The 16,432-nt window shown below is 36.5% G+C and overlaps 1 protein-coding gene across 15 annotated transcripts in view; it reads right to left on the reverse strand.

The window, feature by feature from the left end:
* MLLT10 (MLLT10 histone lysine methyltransferase DOT1L cofactor) overlaps nt 1-16,432 on the reverse strand; it is a 254,453-nt gene that overhangs the window by 218,669 nt on the left and 19,352 nt on the right. Inside the window, exon 1 of one of the 15 annotated variants that reach the window (XM_036023471.1) lies at nt 9,340-9,507. The exons of the other annotated variants lie outside the window; for them this stretch is intronic. The gene's annotated coding sequence lies outside the window, so the exon portion shown is untranslated. Of the gene's footprint in view, nt 1-9,339; nt 9,508-16,432 lie in introns of those variants that run through there. 15 annotated transcript variants of the gene reach the window in all.

Consider the following 16,432-nt stretch of genomic DNA (forward strand, 5'->3'; position numbering starts at 1 on the left):
AAAAAGAAATTTGGTCCTGAACCAAAACATCCATGGACACATCTGGTACACACCAACCCATCTACTTAACTATCCGTGCCATTACTAGCTAGGCTAGTGAAGCAAGAGAGTTACTGACAATACAGCAACAACACAATTACTGAACCAATAAAGCATGATAGTATTTTTCATAAATCAATCATGTAAATCAATAGTGTAAATAAATGTTATGGGCTATTTGAACCCAGGGATATTTTCGAAGTGGGGATGTTTTTAATAGGACCAAAAAGCAAGTACAATTAAGCATGGACCAAATATGCTTGTGGATGCTTTGAACATGAGCAAATTTCAAGGACCTTTTGGTGCAGATCAAATGTGTCCATGGACATTTTGGACAGGACCAAATGTCCGCTAATCTAAAATTCATTTTAGAATCTAAGGAACCCTGAACAACCAAAACAATCTTGAAAATGAAGAACAAAATTGAAGGACCCACACCTCCTGTCTTGAAACTAAATAAAAAGCTACCGTAATCAAAATGGTGTCATATGGCATAAAGACAGACACAGAGCCATGGAAGAGAATAGACAGCACAGAAATAAATCCTTACACTTATATATGGTCAAGTGATTTTTGACAAGAAAGTCAAACCTTTGATAGGGAAAGGATCATCTTTTCAACAGTGCTGGGAAAAATGGAAATCCACATGCAAAACAATGAAGTTGGAATCTTACCTAACTTACACAATATACAAAAATTAACTCAAAATGGATCGAGGATCTAAACTAAACATAAAGGCTAAAACTTAGAAAACACTTAAAATAGGGGAAATCTTTGTGGTACTGGATTTGGCAATGATTTCTTGGATCTGAAACCAAAAGCACAGGCAAAAGAAAAATAGATAAACTGAACTTCATCAATATTAAATTTTTGTGCATCCGAGAGTGGAAAAAATAACCCACAGAATATGAGGAAATATTTGCAAATTATGTATCTGTTAATAGTCCACACCCAGAACTAGATAGCAGTTTTGGTTTCCAAACGAGATAAAGAACTCTTACAATTCAACAACAAAAAGACAAACAATCGAATTACAAAATGGGTAAAGGACTGAATAGGTATTTCTCCAAAGGAGATTTATAAATGACCAAACAGAACATGAAAAGACGTTCAGCATTACTAATCATTTGCGGAATACAAATCAAAAGCACAAAGGGATACCACTTCACACCACTGGCATGACTATTATTAAAAAGAGAGACAGACAGACAGAGAGAAAGAGAGATTTGGAAATGATATTAAGAAACTGAAACCCTCATGAACTTCTGGTGCAAATGTAAAATAGCATCTCTGTGAAAAACATTTCAGCCATTCTTCAAAAAGATGAACACAGACTAACCATATGATCCAGCAATTTCACAACTAGTATATACCGTATATACCCCAAAAAATTGAAAAGAGGGACTCAAATATACTTGTACACCAATGTTCATAGCAGCATTATTTATGATAGTCAAAAGGGAGAAACAGCCCAAGTGTCCAACAGATGAATGGATAAACAAATGTGGTTAAATACACTGAAATATTATTCAGCCATAAAAAGTAACAAAATCTGACATATCTATAACATGGATGAACATTAAAAACATTAAGTGAAATAAGCTAGGTACAAAAGATAAATATTCTATCATTCCACTTATATGAGGTATCTACAATAGACAAATTCATAAAGATAGAAAGTAGGAAGTGTGAGGGGATAATGAAGAGGGTAAAGGGGGTCAATATATGGTGACGAAGACCAGACTTTGGATAGTGAGTGAGCACACAGTATGTATGCTTGAAACTTATATAATATTATTGATCAATATTACCCTAATAAATTTTTTTGAAAAGTGGAAAGCAAAATAAAGTCACCTGGGGACAGGGTAAAATGGGGAGTTGTTGTGTAACAGGTACAGAGTTTCTGTTTAGGATAATGAAAAAGTTCTGGATAATATATCCAATAAGGGGTTAATATCCAAAATATAAAAGGAACTCATATAACTCAACATCAAAAAAAATCCAATGAAAAAATGGAGTCCAGCCAAGATGGGAGGCGTAGGTAGATACACTTCACCTCTTCACACAACCAAAAGGAAACGACCGATTTAAAAACAAAAACCCACCAGAACTGCCAGAAAAATCAACTGTATGGAAGCCCAACAACCAAGGATTGAACAAACATTCATCCTGACTAGCAGGAGGCATGGAAGTCGGTAGCCAGGACAGAGAGAACACAAGGCAAGACAATAGCTGGGAGATCAGGCAGTCCCACATTTACATGCAGATAAACCAGGAACAACCTAGGGTCCCAGCCCAGGCAAAATAAAGCCTCAAAACCTCTGGCTGTAAAAACCTGCGGGGGTGATAGAAATAGGAGAAACTGCCAGTCTCTTTAAAGCAGCAAAAATCAAGCCAGTGGCTTTGTTCCCACTCTGACCCTCCCACCACAGACAGCACCACAGGGGAGCAAAGTGGATTGCCCCACCCTGGTTAATACCTAAGGTTTGGCCCCTTAAAATGTAACAGGTACACCAAGACAAAGAAATATGGCCCAAATTAAAGAAGAGAGCAAAACTCCAGAAACAGAACTAAGCGACAAGGAGAGAACCCACTTATCAGATGCAGAGTTCGAAACAATGGTCCTCAGGATACTCACAGAAATTACTGATTACCAATGCAAAGTAAAGGAAGAAGTGAAGGCTATACAAAGTGAAATAAATAAGTAAATACATACACACACACACACACACACACACACACACACATATACACGGAATCAACAGTGAAGGGAAGGAAACCAGGGCTCAAAACAATGATTTGGCCCTGGCTGGTGTGGCTCAGTGGATTGAGCCCCAGCCTGCGAACCAAAGGGCTACTGGTTCAACTCCCAATCAGGGCACATGCCTCGGTTGATGGTCAAGTCAGGTGCCCAGTAGGGGGTGTATGAGAAGCAACCGCACATTGATGTTTCTCACCTTTTTTCTTCTTCCCTTCTCCTGTCTTAAATACATACATACATACATACATACGTACAATGATTTGCAACAAAAGAAATAAACATTCCACCAAACACAACAAAGAAACAAGAATTCAAAAAAATGAGGAGAGGCTTCAGAGCCTCTGGGACAACTTTAAACATTCCAATATCTGAATCATAGGGATGCCAAAAGGACAACAGGAAGAACAAGAAACTGAAAACTTATTTGGAAAAATAATGAAAGAAGACTTCCCAAACTGGCAAAGGAAATAGACTCCCAGGAAGTCCAGGAAGCTCAGAGAGTCCCAAAAAAGTTGTACCCAAAGAAGAACATGCCAAGAAACATCATAATTAAATTATCCAAGATTATGTCCTGGCTGGTGTAGCTCAGTGGACTGAGTGCAGGCCTGTGAACCAAAGGGTTGCTGGTTTAATTTCCAGTCAGGGCACATGCCTGGGTTGCGGGCCAGGTCCCCAGTAGCGGGTGCATGAGAGGCAACCACACATTGATGTTTCTCTCCCTCTCTTTCTCCTCCTCTTCCCCTCTCTCTAAAAATAAATAAAATCTATTTTAAAAAATTACTTAAGATTAAAGATAAGAAGAAAGCCCTGGCTGGTGTGGCTCACTGGACTGAGTGCCGGCCTGTGAAACAAAGGGTCACTGGTTCGATACCCAGTCAGGACACATGCCTGGGTTGCACGCCAGGTCCCAAGTAGTGGGCGCATGAGAGGCAATCACACATTGATGTTTCTCTCCCCCTTCCCTTCCCTCCAAAAATAAATGAATAAAATCTTAAAAAAAAAAAAAAGATAAGGAGATAATCTTTAAAGCAGCAAGAGAAAAGGAGAAAGGTACCTAACAAAGGAGTTCCAATAAGACTATCAGTTGAGGCCTAGCTGGTATGGCTCAGTGGATTGAGTGGCAACCTCCCAATCAAAGGGTCGGCAGTTCAATTCCCAGTTAGAGCACATGTCAGGGTTGTGGGCCCAAACCTCACTAAGGGGTGCACAGGAAACAACCACACACTGATATTTCTCTCCCTCTCTTTCGCCTTTCCTTCTCCTCTATCTAAAATCTTTTTAAAAATAAAAGGCTATCAGCCAATTTCTCAAAAGAAACTTTGCAGGACTTTGCAGGCAAGAAGAGACTGGCAAGAAAGTCATGAAAGGCAAGGACCTACACCCTCTATCCAGCAAAACTATCATTTAGAATGGAAGGGCAGAAAAAGTGCTACCCAGACAAGGTCAAGTTAAAGGAGTTCACCATCACCTAGCCCTTATTATATGAAATGTTTAAGGGAATTATCTAAGAAAAAGATGACAAAACTATGAACAGTAAAATGACAACAACCTTACAACTATCAACAACTGAACCTAAAAAAATAAAAACAGAAACAAACTAAGCAAACAACTAGAACAGGAACAGAATCACAGAAATGGAGATCACAGGAAGAGGAGGGGGAAGCAGGAAGGGGAGGGGGAAAGGTACAGGGAATAAGCAGCATAAATGACAGGTACAAAAAAGGGTAGACAGAGGAGGTTAAGAGTAGTATAGGAAATGGAGACGCTAAAGAACTTACATGTATGACCTATGAACATGAACTAAGGTAGGGGGATGCAGGGCAGAGGGGAATAAAGGGGAGAAAAAATGGGATACCTTAATAGCATAATCAATAAAATATACTTTAAAAGATAAAAAAAACACCAAAAGGATTTTTTGTAGAATATGATTCTAAATGATTATCAAATGCAAAAAGCAATAGGCAAGATATTTCTAAAAAGAAAGACAAGAGGGAAGGACTAATTTTACCTGGTATCTCATATGTAGATTTATATTATAACATAAGCTACAGTAATTTTAAAACTATGGTATTGCCACAAGACAAACCAAAAGTACATCCAAGAACAAATCCACACATATATGAACTACTGATTTATGACACTGCCACTGTAAACCAGAAGAGGAAAGAATGTTGTTAAAACAACTGGATGTTCCTATTTAATATAATATATAATACATAGAGTATGTATAAATATATTTTCCCCTATTTCACTCTACATACAAAATCAAATCCAGATGTGTTATGGACCTAAATGTAAAAAAAAGGAAAAAATGTCTTTCAGAAGGCTATACAGAATAATTTCATGCATGACCTAAAGTTAGGAAAAGAATCCTTTTTTTTAATTCAGTTTTTTATTGTACTTTTTTCCCATTAGCATTTATCCCCCATACAGGAATTCCTTTAACAGGTAACATAAAGCACTAACCACAAAAGAAAAAAAAGTGAAAATTTTGATGACATTGAAATTAAGAACTTGTAAAAGAACTTAAAAAAATGAACCACTAATTTAGAAAAGCCATCTCCAAGTCACAAGTAAGAAAATACAAATGGCCTATTACATGAAAAAGCATTCACTACCATTAGTAATCAGAGAATTGCAAAGTAAAAACCACAATGACATACTACCACACAACTACCAAAATGACTGAAGTTAAGATTGACATACTAAGTACTGGATGAAGAGGTAGAGCAAGGACACCATTCACTAGTGGGAAAGTAAAGTAAAATAACCACTTCTGAAAATCAATTAGTCTTCCCAACAACCTAGCAACTCCACTTCTAAGTATATATCCTACAGTAGAGATTTTCAACCAGTGTGCTGCAAGAATTTTTAAAACACATAATACATGACTATTTAGGGCACTGACCTCTTTTCCCTTAGATTGAAAATATGCCATATACTGCAACCCTGTATACATACATAGGATACTGGAAATACACTGTGAATTTTTTCCTGTCCTGCTTCATTTTTTTTAATGCTGGTTGCTCCCCACTAAATTGATTTTATGCAGCACACCCCATAGTTTAAAGAGTAGTGAGCTACAGAAATTCTTGAGCACATATGAGAATATTCAAGTAATTGTTCATAATTGCAAAACACTAACAGAAATGTACATGTCCATCAACAGCAGACTGCAGAGTGGTGTGACTCACATACTGAAATATTATACAGCAATGAAAATGATCAATGATTGCTACCTGCATCAAACAGATAAATCTCAAAAATACACCATGAAGTATCCCTGGCTGATGTGGCTCAGTGGATTGAGAGCCAGCCAGTAAACCAAGGGGTCACAGGTTCAATTCCCGGTCAGGGCACATGCCTGAGTTGTGGGCCAGGTCCCCAGCTGGGGGTGTGTAGGAGGAAACCAATCGATGTATACCTTACACATTGATGTTTCTCTCCCTCTTTTCCTCCCTCCCTTCTCCTCTCCAAAAGTAAATAAAATCTTTTAAAAAGTGTGTGTGTATATATATACATATATATATATATATACACACATATATATACACACATATATATACACACACAATGAATCAAAAAAAAAAACAATAAAGCATTATTCCATTGACATGAAGTTCAAATCAGCCACAACAAAGTACTATATTGTTTAGAAATAAAATGAGAAGAACAAATAATACAAAAATCAAGAAAGTGTTTCATTCATGGAAGAGGGGAATACAATCAGGAGAGGCATAATAGGGGTCAAATGAATGAACAATCCTCTGCTTATTAAGTTTGGTTAAGTATGTGTATATTTACTTTATTATTTTATTGTCCATTTAAATTTTTTTTAAAGATTTTATTTTTATTTATTTTTAGAGAGGGAAGGGGGGAGAGAGAGACAGACAGACAGACAGACAGAGAGACATCAATGTGCAGTTGCTGGGGGTTATGGCCTGTAACCCAGGAATGTACCCTGGCTGGGAATCGAACCTGGGACACTTTGGTTCCCAGCCCACACTCAATCCACTGAGCTACGCCAGCCAGGGCTTGTCCATTTAATTTTTAATGGATGCCCTCTTTTCTTGGAATCATACATCTTACAATTAAAAATAAGTTAAGAAAATCCTACATACACAAGTAAGTAAATGAAAATGCACAGAGTTGGCTCAAAGCAATTAGGAATCTTTGTTTGGACAAGGTAAATTATTAATCCTTTTATACATTGTAATATGTGGTTATCTGTTCAAATGACAAAAGAAAAATTTACTTCAAAATATACAGAGTCCGGTAGAAGCAACACCTGCTTGAGTGTGGTTGGTAGGGTAATCAAATGGTTGCAATAATGTATAGTTTTAATGTAAACATTTCACCTAAAATGTCATATGGCATGCTAGATAGTGTGATATTATGTTACAGAAATTACATGCTCATGATTTTGTAATAAAAAACTTCATAATTTACAAGGGGCGTTATTTGTGCCGGACCTTGTATTATCCATATATCAAAGAAGGTCAAAGGATGGAATGTGTTTGGGAGAGAAAGCTCAAAGCTTCCAAAAAAAAAAAATCAGTTACCAAAAGCAGTCAAACATCCATAAATATTAATCACGTGTTGACAAAGAAGATTAAAAAACACCTCAGGAAAGTCTAAGTAAAATGAAATTTTCCTGAACAGCCATCTAAATATTTCCATCCTAACATTAAAAACAAAGGGAATACAAATTAGAACAAGGGGATTAAAACATACACATACAATGAGAGAAACTAATAAACCTCTAAAAACACCCAACCATGAATAGTGTGCTTACAACTGATGACATACTTCCTAATTTCACCACAGTGATCTTATTTTCATTTTCCCTCTCTCCTAAAGCAACATCAAGATGAAGACAGTCACATATACATGTCTTTTGCTTGAACATTATAGCATAGCATTTAAAACTATCATCTCTGGAGAATAGCCTGTAGAAGTAATCTTTTGGGGTTAGTAGTCTGCTCATAGTTATATAGATGGAGCAGGGAACATGAAAATGGGAGTGGTACAGACAAGGCAGATGGGGGGAAAAAAGGGTTTACATTGCATTAGGGCAGCTTTACTTTCTATTTGGCTCTAGAGCAGTACCACCATAAATTTCTGACCCTACTGAATAATTTATAGGACTAGAATTTTTAGTGTTGGGGATGAGGGTGTGGGGTGTCTACCCAGCCATACTCTTTGCAGAAATTAATGTGTAAGCAGAAATACAATACTTTCAGTGAAAATACTGTGGACAAGAAAAAAATTCTCCCTGCACCAATGGTTAAGAAACACTGAACGGAATTAGGAAGCAATAATCATATTTGCTTGTAGGAAATAATGTTGAAACCGAGGCATTACACAAACAGGAGAGAACTTAAGGGAGATGTTCATTTTAAGGATGTGAAATGTGCTGCCTTTTTATTGAAAAAAACAACAACAAAACAAGAGCCTTTATATGTATAAGCATGTACATACATAAAGAAACCAAGAAAATAAATGAAAAACAAGTAAAACTGGGAAGTTGGGATGCATAACTGGGCAAATAAGAGGGATTTAGGAGGAAGAACTTTCACTGAGTATCTTGGTATTTCTGAACATGTCGATATATGGCCTTACCAAAAATTAAGTAATTTAACCCTGGGTAGTGTGACTCAGTGGATTGAGTGCCTGCCTGTGAACCAAAGGGTTGCTGGTTCAATTCCCAGTTAGGGCACATGCCTGGGTTGCAAGCCAGGTCCCCAGTAGGAGGCACTAAAGAAGCAACCAACCACACATTGATGTTTCTCTTCCTTTCTCCCTCCCTTCCCCTCTGTAAAAATAAAATAAATTAAAAGTTTTAAATTAAGTAATTTAAACTGTTGCAATAAATCTAGACCAAAAAAAATAGGACTTAGGTTATGTTAGTGACTAGAAAAGTAGAGATATTAAATTTAAGATGCCTAGGATACCTAAATAGAGATATCTAGAAGGCAACTGTAAATACGGATCTGAAGGCCAGAAAAAAAATTGTTCAGGTAATATTGAAGCTTAGAAGCATCCATGAACATGTATAAATTTACCTCAAGTGAAATAATCAAATAAACAGGCCAGAAAAGCAATTGTATAACTTTAAAGTAAAGGAGTAATGCCAAATGAGAATCCAAAAAGCAGTATTTAAAAAGGAAAAAGAAAGCAGCTTCCCAGAAGTCATGAGGAGAGAGTGCTGCAAGAAACATCGAGTGATAATAGTTTTAAATGCTGAAAGTAGATCAAATAGAATAAAAATGAAAATTTTAGATATGGCACCTTAAAGTCAACAAAATCAATAATAGAGTGGTGGAGTCAAGAGCCAAATGTAATGGTTTGAAGGGTACATGAATAGGAGTTTGTGATATTTTATGTACTTATTTAAGTATCTAAAATTTTTCCAGAGAAGGACTTGAGGCAACCTATAAATAAGGGACCTACAATATATTATAACAATAAAATATAGAAAAATGAACATTGAAAACCAATTATGAGGGACATCCCCTTATTTAGGGAAACTCTCTTACCCCTGACTCCAACTATGTAGTTCTAGTGAAGGTTGTCATTCATAGTACCCTCCCCACTCCAGCCACAGGGATGGTGAGTACATGATCCAAGACAGGCCAATCAGAGTCCTTCCCAGGATTCTTCAAGAGAGCCCCTTCTTCTGGTAGAAGGGGCTGGGAAGATGAGAGCCAAGAGCTGCCAGCAGTCATCGTTCCAGCCTCATGAAGTAGAGAGTCTGTAGTATGAGAGAATGAAATCAACACGCAGAGAAACAGAGATAAGAGGTGAAGTTCTAAACCCCACAGGCGGAAGAGAAGGAAATAACTATATTAATAATTAGATTAATATAACTGATCAGATTTGGTTCCAGGATGCCTGGTAGCCAGAACAAAAGGAAAACAGAATGTGTGTCATAGAGCTATCAAAAAGGAGAAACTATACCATATCCTCAAGGGAGACAATTTTCCTTATGCTATATTATTAAAAGAATTTCTTGTACATGGATCTTTACATAATGGTCACTGAAAGACAAAATAGACAGTGTCCATGATGAGAGTGGTACAGCAAATGCAGATTTCATATGCTACTGTTTAAAATGAAAACTAAGTTATATCTCAAACATTAAGCACAACTGAGACTACACTATAGTAGGCAGTTAAAGAAATAGAAGTATCAAATGGTTTTATTCTTCCTCAAAGTTTGCTAGTGAAAGAAGAATGGCAGAAAGGTGAAAAACATAAAGGGAAAGTAGAATCCACAGGAAGATACAGAAATGTTTGTGAGCTGAGTGGGGAAAAAAATGCGAAAAGACTACATCACAAGCACAGGTACTTAACTTAAAAACTACCTCCTCTCCTTTCTAACATTCCACTAAATGATATAAAAAGGACATAAACCCACAAAGACTAAAAGAACAAAAGGCAAAACAACAATTATAAAGTTTTGGAAGCTAGAAAGGAGACAAGCAGTAAATTACTTAACAGATCAGAAAAAGTTGCTGCAATAACATAAGACCAGAGGCAATGTATCTTGGACCACACAGCACCAGAAACTAGAGGAACTTTAAGTATCAGGCATCAGGGGCTGGGGGTTGCACACACACAGAGGTGGTACATGTATCTGGAAGGGATAGCTCAAGTGAGGCTAAAAAACAACCCCCCCACACACACACACCCTAAACTCTTTCTACACTATACACTACCAAATACCTGTCTCTTCCCAACCCTAGAAAACTGCAGAATGGATAAACAAGGAAATCTGGATGTGGGGACACTAGGCACAGCTGAGGAAATGGATACTATACTGAAAATTTAATTCTAAATAGTGAAATTCCAGTAACCACCTGGCTTAAAAAATATTGGTAACCGGATTGGTCAATTCCAAATGGATGAGTTTTCTCTAAATAAACTAACCAGTTGATGGAGAGGAACCCAGGTATATCACCTATAATGAAGCCAATCAGTCAACAACCCCTACCCATACACAGAGCATCCAATTGACTTATTATAAACTTGACCACTAAGATTAATCAGATTTTTAAGCAAAGTCTTTGACAAGACAGGCCAAAACAAATGGTACTGAGAAACTGAGCAAAAAAGTCCCAGGAGCAGAAGAAAACTTCAGAAAACTGAAACAAAACAACAACCCTCTGATTAATATCTTCATAGAGTTAAGAAAAGCTATTGTACCCAAGAAACAAAATCAGAAAATAAAAATAGGAATCATTCAGAGAGCATGACAGAGCCCTTGGAAATTATCAGTGTAAAAGAATTCAGAAATTTAAGTTATGGGTTGGAAGATAAAGTAAGGAACTACTTCAAAAAGCAGAACAAAAATATAAAAATTTAGAAGATTAGTTCAAAAGATCCAACATCCGCCCTGGCTGGTGTGGATCAATGGATTGAATGCCAACCTGCAAACTGAGGGGTTGCTGGTTTGATTCCCAGTCGGGACGCAAGCCTGGGTTGTGGGCCAGGTCCTTGGTTGGGGGCACCTGAAAGGCAACCATACATTGATGTTTCTCTCCCTTTCTCTTTCTCCTTCCCTTTCCCTCTAAAAATAAGTAAATAAAATATTTTTTTAAAAAGATCCAACATCTAAATAGAGAAGCACACAAAAAAAGGAAACGATAACTAAGGAAATTATCAAAGAAATAATTCAAAAAAATTTTAACCAAACTCATGTGTTCTCCAACATGATTTACTAAATCAAAAGGGCCACTGTGTGCCTAGTACAATGAGTAAGGGAAAGTATACCACCATGAAAAGTATGAGAAATAAGCTGGATAAGGAAAAAATAACAAATACAGAGAGAACAATCATATGCAAAAGATTAGAGATCAGAACTTCATTGAACTTAACAGAAACACTGAAAGCTAAAAAGCAATTAAGAAATATCTACAAAATTCTGAAGGGAAAAAATTACCAAGAATTCTGCTTGGCCACTATCAGTCAAGTAAGATGGTAAGTTACAAAATGCAAAATCTTAAAGTTTTTATTTCTCATACACTTTCCCTTATGAATCTGCTACAGATGTGCAACCAAAACAAGGAAATAAACCATTAAAGAAAAAGAAATGGGGAAGTAAAGGGTTAGAACACAGGGAATCCAAAATAAGCAAGACGTAAAGAAACTTCTAAGATGATAATGAGGGAAGTTCCAGGACTAAAGGGAAACCAGCCCAGATGGGAGCAGGGGAGATGGTACCTAGAAAAAGGTCTACCAGTTTAAAAGGAAAGTGGGAAGAGAGAAAGATAGAAAAAAGGTAGGAGAGGAAAGGAGGTGGCATCGGAGGGAGACATGGGAAAGAGAAAGAGGAGAGAGGAAAAGAGAAAGAGAGAGGAAAGGGAGAGGAGACGGTAAAGAGGGAGAGGAAAAGGAACGAAGATAAAAAGAAAAGGAAATTTCAATATATAGGCTATCTGATTCATTAACCAAATGGAAGATTATATGAAAAAAAAAATCCTACTATACTTGGCTCAAAAATTAATAAAATATTTAAAGTCATGATAATGTAAAATTACTATTTAGCACTGATTAAACCAAAATTTGTATAGAATGAAAGGCAACATCTAAAAATGAGAAGTCAAAAATAGTTGCTTATACATTCTTTTTAGAAATATAGAGGTAAATGCCAGAAAAACAGGCCAAAAAGGGGTTGCCTTTGGAGAATGGGATGAAGGTTCTAGAAGCAAGCAGGAATGTTCTGTTCCATGCATGAGAGAAGCTTTCGATACTACCTGACTTTGTAGCCTAACACTTTGACAAACATAAAAATTAAATCTAAACAAGAAAAAGGAATAAATAGGGACCATATGCTGGACAATGTACCTCGAGAGGTACCCTGTCATCTTCATTTCTCTTACTAGTTATGTAGGGAGGTTGTAAAAGGATACAAACACGTTTTAAGTACCTACTTCATGTCAGCCAAACTTCCGCCAGGCTTTTCTCACAGTAAAAGAAAGAGGAATCAAGAGGATATCAAAAACTGGCTACTTGCTATTTCATCTATGGTGATAAGCATTAATCTGTTAGCTTTAAAAAATCTCCTCTTTCAAAGCTATAGGAAATTAGGATGCAATACTGAACTTTTTAAAAGCAAGTTATTAGATACAAATCAGCAATAAAAAAAAGTTAGCAAATGTTAACTCTGAAGGCATTCTATTTAAAGTATACAGGCCAAAATGTTTGTACAGAAATAAGAAGAAAAAAGTTACATATGACTTTTTAAAACACAAATAGAAACACTTTATACTGGCTTCTTATACTCAAAAGTCAAAGATAAATTTGAAAGCAATTTTTAATTATGTAGATAAAGGTAAATCTCCAGGTGGCAGAAATAAAAAAAGGACTTAAAAGCTAAAAAAATGAACATTAGTTGATGCTGTGGGAGTCGATGATGATATCAGATCTTATACCCTAGAGGTTGGGAATGACTATGACACCAATATAGACCCTAACTGTGCAGAAGCTCTAACTGGCCTCCCTGCATAAGGACAGGGGCTGGTAGGGGCCTATTCCTACCACCAAAGGGGAAGTTATACTAGAAAAATATGGCCTGAACCACTAAGACTAGAGAAGTAGCACCAACGTGAAATGCCTATTCTGGACTTGAATAGAGGAATCACTCTAGAGAAATGGGAAACTCAAGCCTATGCTAAGAGAATAAGGTCTCTGACTTTACTGAGTTCATCAGTGGGCCCATATTTTGCAATCTAACAAGACTCAGTAAAATTAGGTATATATTATTGAGTGGGGCTTTCCAGGAAAACTAGTTTAAGAGCATAACTCAGCTGGAAGAACCACTTTTATCCTTACCCTCCCCCCTTCTTTCTGCCTGGAACTTCCTTTGGTAGTCACAATGACAGTACCAGCTGCCATGCTGTGACTGTAGGACAACCCTAAAAATGAAAACCATGTGCTAAGGTTGGTACAGTAGGAAGACAGAAAAAATCTGGTTCCTAGTGACTTGACAGAGCTGTTGTAAAAGCTTTTAAATGCCTCTCTGAACTCCTTTTAAATAAAAGAATTTGTAAATTCCTATTTTGTGGAAGCCACTAAAATTTGGTCTTTACTAGCAGCCAAAGGCAATTCTTAACAGTTACAGAGCAAATGCAAACACTCTCACAGCAACATCTTTACAAACTCAGGTTAGAGGAATGGCAATCTTTTTTTTTATTAGCTTCTAACGAAAAAAAATTCCACTAATTTTCTAAGTTTTTCTGCTGCTTTAAAAAATTGTTTTTAATTTAATTGACTTTTTTAAAGAAGGTGAAAGAGACATCAATTTATTGTTTCACTTATTTATGCATTCATTGGTTGCTTCTGGTACGTGCCCTAACCAGGGATCAAACCCAACACCTTCACGTATCAGGACAATGCTCTAACCAACTGAGCTATCCAGACAGGGCTGAGGAATAGCAATCTTTTTTTTTTTTTTTTTTTAAGATTTTATTTGTTTATTTTTAGAGAGGGAAGGGAGGGAGAGAGAGAGAAACATCAATGTGTGGTTCCTGGGGGCCGTGGCCTGCAACCCAGGCATTTGTCCTGACTGGGAATCAAACCTGCAATGCTTTGGTTTGCAGCCCGCACTCAATCCACTGAGCTACACCAGCCAGGGCAGGAATAGCAATTTTTTTTTAAGATTTTATTTATTTATTTTTAGAGAGGGGAAGGAGAGACAAAGAGAATGAGAAAGAGACAGAGAGAGAGAGAGAGAGAGAGAGAGAGAGAGGGAGAGAAACATCAATTGTGTGGTTGCTGGGAGCCGTGGCCTGCAACCCAGGCATGTGCCCTGACTGGGAATCGAACCTGCAATGCCTGGTTTGCAGCCCGAGCTCAATCCACTGAGCTACACCAGCCAGGGCAGGAATAGCAATCTTAAAACAAACAAACAAAAAAAATCCTGAAGATTAGCTCACTGTCAAAAATTACAAGGTACATGAAAACATCTACCACTTGAGATGAAAGACTTCCAAAATCTCTTGAGTTTTAGGTGTTAAATATTCAAATAATAAAGGAAAACATATAATGCTTAAGGCAATAATAGCAAGATACTATGAAAAACAAAGCAGTAAACCAAAAAATAAAAGCAAAGCAAAAATTCTAGATTAGATTTATTCAGAAAAGAAATCCACTGATTGGATTAACAATAAGCATAAATTTGAAGCCAGACCTAAAGAGATTCTCTGTAATACAGCGATAAGTGAAAATATGAAAGAGAAATTAAATGTCATGCAAAAAATGGGAACCCCAAATGCATACACCTAAGTAACAGTTCCAGGAAAAGAAAATTAAGTGAGGGGGTGATATCTGAAAACATAGAACAGAAAATGTTCCAAAATTGAAGAAAAACACTGAGTCCTCAGAATGAAAAAGCAGATCAACTCTCAAGTAGGATAAACCAACTGTTACTTTAGTTCCTATTTTCACAAGTAGATACCAGAAGACAAGCTAGAATAAAATCTTAACTTATTCAGGAAAACAACTATGATGCTAGAATTCAAATGGACATACAAAAGGGTAAAATAATGCTATTTTTAGACAAGAAAAGGACTAATATAGCTTACTCACTAGCCAAAAACCCTTAAAAAAATGCCAAAAATTTTGAAAATGAAAAATGAGCCATAAAGCAGCAAGGGACCTAAGTTTAGCAAAAACATCAGTAATTTTAAGTCTAAATTATAGATGATTATTTTCAAAAACACAATAATTTAGGAGATCAAAAATAGGCCCAGGCTGGTGCGGCTCAATGAGCTGAAAGCTGACTTTTGAACTAACAGGCCACTAGTTCAATTCCCAGTCAGGGCACATGCCTGGGTTGTGGGCCAGATCCCTGGTGGGGGACAAGCAAGAGGCAATCACACACTGATGTTTCTCTCCCTTTCTTTCTCCCTCCCTTTCCCTCACTCTAAAAATACATAAACAAAATCGTTTAAAAAATTTTTTTAATACAGTGGAATTAAAATACAGAAAACAACACAGATTTTGCAAGGGAAAGGGTAATGAGGGAATAAAAGGGATACTGGCTTTGGCTTTGTTCAAAAAAACACGGAATTAAAAAAAAATTGAGTATAAACACTAACACTTTAAAGGTAAAAAGAAAAGAATATAGAATATAACCTCCAAACAAACACAGGATTTTTTAAAAAAATAACACTCAATCACTCCAACAGAAGACAAAAAGAAAGAGGGGGGAAAAAAGTATGGTAAACAAGTAACACAATATTTTAGAAAGAAGCTCAAATTTATCAGTCATTTCTATAAATGTAAACGAATTAAAATTTACCTAATACAGCTTTTCAAATATTTTTAAAATGCAAAACTTCAATGTATTTATTGGATATTGTATTTACTCTATGTATAAGAATATTGATTATAGCACCATTTGTGACTGTGAAAACTGGAAACCTAAATGATAATCAATAAGAGAATTAAATTGTGGTATATTCTGTGACGGAATACTCAAAAAGCAGATAAAAAGAATGAACTAGCCCTGGCTGGGTACTCAGCTGTTAGAGCATCATTCCAATACACCAAAGTTGTGGGTTCAATCCCCATTTAGGGCACATACAAAAACCAACCAATGCGTGGATTAATAAATGAAACAGCAAGT

This window comes from Phyllostomus discolor, chromosome 1, assembly GCF_004126475.2.
Source record: "Phyllostomus discolor isolate MPI-MPIP mPhyDis1 chromosome 1, mPhyDis1.pri.v3, whole genome shotgun sequence".
In the NCBI taxonomy this organism is placed as follows: Eukaryota; Metazoa; Chordata; class Mammalia; order Chiroptera; family Phyllostomidae; genus Phyllostomus; species Phyllostomus discolor.